The 5,034-nt window shown below is 38.9% G+C and overlaps 1 long non-coding RNA gene across 1 annotated transcript; it reads right to left on the reverse strand.

The window, feature by feature from the left end:
• Positions 1-621: 621 nt before the first annotated feature.
• LOC122801393 lies at positions 622-2,422 on the reverse strand. Its single transcript, XR_006364704.1, has 2 exons — positions 1,783-2,422; positions 622-1,330 (listed from the first exon to the last, which is right to left on the reverse strand). It is a non-coding gene; the product is annotated as an uncharacterized LOC122801393 (long non-coding RNA).
• Between the last annotated feature and the right edge of the window lie 2,612 nt (positions 2,423-5,034).

Below are 5,034 nucleotides of genomic sequence, written 5' to 3' on the forward strand. Positions count from 1 at the left end.
AAAAAAAGTGTTATAAATTACAGTATGATAATGTGGTGGACAGGTACAATAGTGATACAATTACCTTATTTATGAATTTTGCTATAACACTGCCTTTTAAAAATAGTGACAGTATCACTGCGTTGTTAGATACAAGTGTTAACACTGAATGAGATATATGCCAAGAAATACCAGAAGACATGGTCAATGGTGTTCTAGATTGAGTATACAGCTTCTTACCATTTTTGCCACCTGTGCTTCTACGCTAAAACAAAAGACTACCAGTGATGTCATTTCATATACGATAGTAATTGAAATATATACTATGACTCCTGTGCTATTATTCCCAAATGCATAAGTGGGGCTAAAGGAAGGGAGTTGCTGTATACTGACTAATTCAAAGACAATTCATTTACTACCTTTGACATAAAAGAAAGATTAGTATTAAGGGACACCCTGTCTCTGTGAAAATCCAAAAAAGGAGAAATGGCTACAAGGGCCTGTAGTGCAGAAATCCTCCAAGCAGAAGTAAGAGAAAGAAATAAGGCAGCCTTCCCAAGTAGAACGCTGCAGAGAAGCAGAATCGGCAGGCTCAAAAGGCGTGCAAAAATAGTCTGGGATCATCCATCTATACATAATGGAGCCATATTTTCAGTAGTTTTATTTGATAACTCCTTTCTCAGCCAGCTAAATCGTTTTTAAAACAAATTATTATTTTAACAGTATTAAAAAGTACTATGATTGCAGACTATGCAACTGTTTTTTCATGCAAAAGCAAGCCAGAGCAGAGGCTTAAAGTGCAACTCACCTGAACTTAATTTTAAAATGATTAGGTTTGTTTCATCAAAAAAACTGACGATTCTATACGAGTATGACACCACTGAGAAAGACAAGAACAATTCACATTTGACTGAATTTTCCAAAATATGCTTACTATATGTCCATTAGATGCGGAGGCAAAACAGAAAACATATGCAAGACAGGAATCTCACTTACATACACACACCTATATAGGCATTCTTTAGCAGATGTCTAAATCTTCATCTGAATAACTCTTAAGGCATTTTTTAAGTCATAATGTGAGTCAATTCCATGCAGAGCATGTATGCTGAACTGCTTTAATTCCAAGAAGCACTGCTATCAATTCTTGAGTAATGCTAGCTGTGTTGCTATGAAGACATCGCTGAAGGACATCCCTGCTCCCAGTCACTGTGTGTGTACAGCCCATCGAGATGAAAACAACTGCTGTACAAATATAAATTTTTGCTAGTAGCTTTCATCAAAAAAAGAGATTCAGTATGGGGAAATCATGCAAAATGACTTCAAATATCTGGTTGAGCTTAACATGTGCCTATAAATAAAACAAACTAGGTTATGTATGCTCATTATAAATAGAAAACGAACATTAAAACTGATGTTTTAACTTAAAACATTTCTCAAAAATAACCTGAAAGTTTAGTGGGGGTGGGTGTCTGGAGAAAATCAAGGGAGAATGAGAAACACAGGAAGGACACTAAACACCTTCAAGTGATAAATAATAACATAGTGCAAGGAATTTAGTTCCAATTTCATATTTGACGTTATCTTTATAGTTGCAGTTATTTTTTACCAACCTCTTAAAACAGAAAGCATACGTTTTGTGAATTTAGCAAGGATTATATTTCTTAGGAACATAAGGTTTACTTCAGCAAACAAAGTTTTAAAAAGAAACAAACAGCTTTCATAAAGTCCCTTGCTTGGGAAACAAGTTATTGCATAGCATGTGACACTCATACACACACACAAAAAATAGAAGCACAGTACCTTTTTTAGATGCAGTAATTAATCACCTCCTGGATAAGAATCTAGGACAAGCAATACAGTTATATCCACAATAGTGAGTTTCTGTCAGCGAATTCTTTAGGCTTCCTCTCAAAGTTCTGTGAAGCTAAAGAACCACCTTTCTTCTAGTTGTAGGAAAAAAAAAACTTCTCCCTTACAACAGCATTTCAATGGTAGGTTTTTCAGGGTCCACTTACAAATTTCATCCTTGGGAATTCACACACAATACAGTTTACAGTTTTTCCACACCAGCTACACCCAACAGTTTCTCTGTCACAGGGACAACAAACAATATGAGTGTCTGTCCAACTATAGGCTCCAAGCATGCTTTTCAATTGTCCCAGCTTCTTCTTCACAAAGTTTTTGATATTCTGATAAATCAGAGGATTACATTCGGTCATCGGTGGGACACATTAGGGTTCCACACTTCTTATTCTTTAGAAAATACGGTTTGATGCAAAACTTGATCTCTTAACTTCCTTTACCTGGAGATTTGAGTAAAAATGTGGTGTTTTTTTTTTTTTTGGGTTTTTTTTTTTTTTTTTTGAGAAACACACCATCAATACTTAGGCTTTTCCCTTCCATGATGTCTTTCTCCCTTTTACCTTGTGAATATAAGTGAAGCAACCACACCCTCTTCAATTAAGATTACAGAATCAAGCCTTATTAACCACTTAATTGACAAACACAACTTCAGTCCCAAACAGCATTACCCTTCCCTAGCTCAAGTGAAGGGGCTACAATATTATAGGTGTGTGTGTGTGTGTGTGTGTGTGTGTGTGTGTGTGTGTGTGTGTGTGTGTGTGTGTGTGTGTGTGTGTGTGTGTGTGTGTGTGTGTGTGTGTGTGTGTGTGTGTGTGTGTGTGTGTGTGACAGAGTGTGACAGAGTGCGTGATATTTGGCATAATTGTTAAGGTGTTTACCTTACAGACACAAGGTGCAGGGTTTGATTCTCACATGGGGTAATTGGTTAGGCTTTAAAAAGCCCACAAGGAAGGGTAGTTAGCCTAGTAGTAATCTATGAATCTATATAGAACACACACACCATAATCTGTAGGAGGAAGAATGAACTGAGGGTCACAGGAGATTGAGAAGAGGAGTAAAGATAACAAAGGCATAATAAGGAGAGTGATAGAATAAAATAGCCTGAAAAATCCATAGAGGGAACCAAATTGACACAACAGGACAATAAGGCAAGTGAAAAAAAATGATTGGGAAGAAAATAAAATAAAAGAAAGCAAAAACATAAAACAGTATAACATAAACAGAAAGCAGGGAAAGTAATACCCAGTTGCAAATATTTGGCCTTTTGCTGTCTCGAGAGACAATGAAGTTTGAGTCACAAAATCAGTCAATGGTAGAAGTGCAATGCCTATGACTGTAAAGTCCAATTTGTGACCAGCAGGCTCTGTAACATTTTATACATGTGTAGTCGACACCTGGCTGTGTAGGTACTGAAACTGTCCTCTGCTCTCTGTGCTCTCGCTTCTCCTCACACAGCTCCTCTCTCTTTTTCTTGCTCATCTAGCTGCCTGTCTTGATGGCCACTCTCCAAGTAATGAGATCTTCAGCCATGGCTTCCCAGCCTGTTGGACTGATATCTCCTACCTTCATGTCACACTTGCAGACATCTTTGAAGTGCAGAATGAGCCTTCCTGTGGGCCTGGAGCCAGAAGCAAACTTGCTATACAGAAGGTCTTTGGGGATTTGACCATTCTACATATGGCTAACATGATCAAGCCAGCATAAACGCCTTTGGCAGAGCAGGGCAAACATACTTAATATCCCTGCCTACTCTAGGATATTCTTATTTGGAATGCAGTCCTGCAAGGTGATGCCTAGGATCCTTCTGAGGCAGTGTATGTGCAACGCATTGAGTCTACGTTCTTGGTAGGAGTACAGGGTCCATGTTTCACTACTATAGAGCAGTGTCCTGAGCACACATGCTTGGTACACCTTCATCTTAGTGTTGATGGTCAGTTTGTAATTATGCCAGACCCTCGCTCTTAAGCATTCCAGTTGCTGTTACTGCCTTACCAATTTGGATGTTCACCTCAGCATCCAGGGAGAGATTGCTGGTGATGATGGAGCCCAGGTAACTGAAATCCTTCACCACCTTGAGAGTGTCATCACCGATGAAGATGTAGGGGGTGCTGCTGACATTCTTTCTCATGATATTGGTCTTCTTCAGTCTGATTTTGTAGCCAAAATTTCTGCAGGCATCAGCAAAGGAGCTTATGAGGCATTCTAGTGCTTCCTCAGTGTGAGCAGTCAGGGCAGAGTCATGTGCAAACAGCAGCACTCTGATCAGTACTGTCCGCACCTTGGTTTTTGCTCAAAGGTATGCAAGGCTGAAGCAATTACCAACACTTCTGGTGTAGAGGTATACACCGTCTTCAGACTCATTAAAGACATGGAACAGTAGCAGAGAGAAAAAGATGCCGAAGAGTGCTGGAGCAAGTTCACACCCATGCTTCACTCCACTTCTGATTGGAAATGGGTCTGATAAACAGCCATCAAATTATACGACACCTTGCATGTCCTCATGAAAAGATGTAATCATCTTCGGGAGTTTAAAGGGACATCCAATCCTCTGTAGCAGGGTGAAGTGGCCTTTCCTGCTAACCAAGTCAAATGCCTTAGTTAGATCAATGAAGACGATGTACAGTGGTTTCCTTTGCTCGTGGCACTTTTCTTGCAGCTGCCTTAGTGAGAAGATCATGTTGATTGTGGACCTTCCCCTTCTAAATCCAAACTGCGCCTCAGGATAAACATGTTCCGGGAGTGATTTCAGTCTGTTCAGAACTATGTGGGTGAAGGCCTTCCCAACGTATTCAACTCAGCACAGCTCCTCGTGGTGTCCTGCAGAGTTCTATGAATATGAACATAAATCACTGGAACCACCACGATAAGTAGAACGATAATTTAATGAAAAGAAACAAGCGCTTTCACGCACCCAAACAAGTGCGCTTCATCAGGTTATGGTATACAGAACTGATTTACTGCTTATATAGTAACAAACACCTCAATTAACAATTAGTAATTGCCAAACAGCAGTTCGTGATTATTTCAATAAACCTAATACATTTAAAAAATCATGCTTAAAAAGATAGCTTATGAAGCACTTCTAAAACACATATAAATAGATATAATGTTGCCAAGTGTTATTTAGGTTAGTCGTGAAAACAAACTAACTAAGTAAATGTTTAACAACTTTTAAAAGTTTTTCTAAAA

Source organism: Protopterus annectens, chromosome 4.part1 (assembly GCF_019279795.1).
Source record: "Protopterus annectens isolate FY-2018-M chromosome 4.part1, PAN1.0, whole genome shotgun sequence".
NCBI classification, from domain to species: domain Eukaryota; kingdom Metazoa; phylum Chordata; order Ceratodontiformes; family Protopteridae; genus Protopterus; species Protopterus annectens.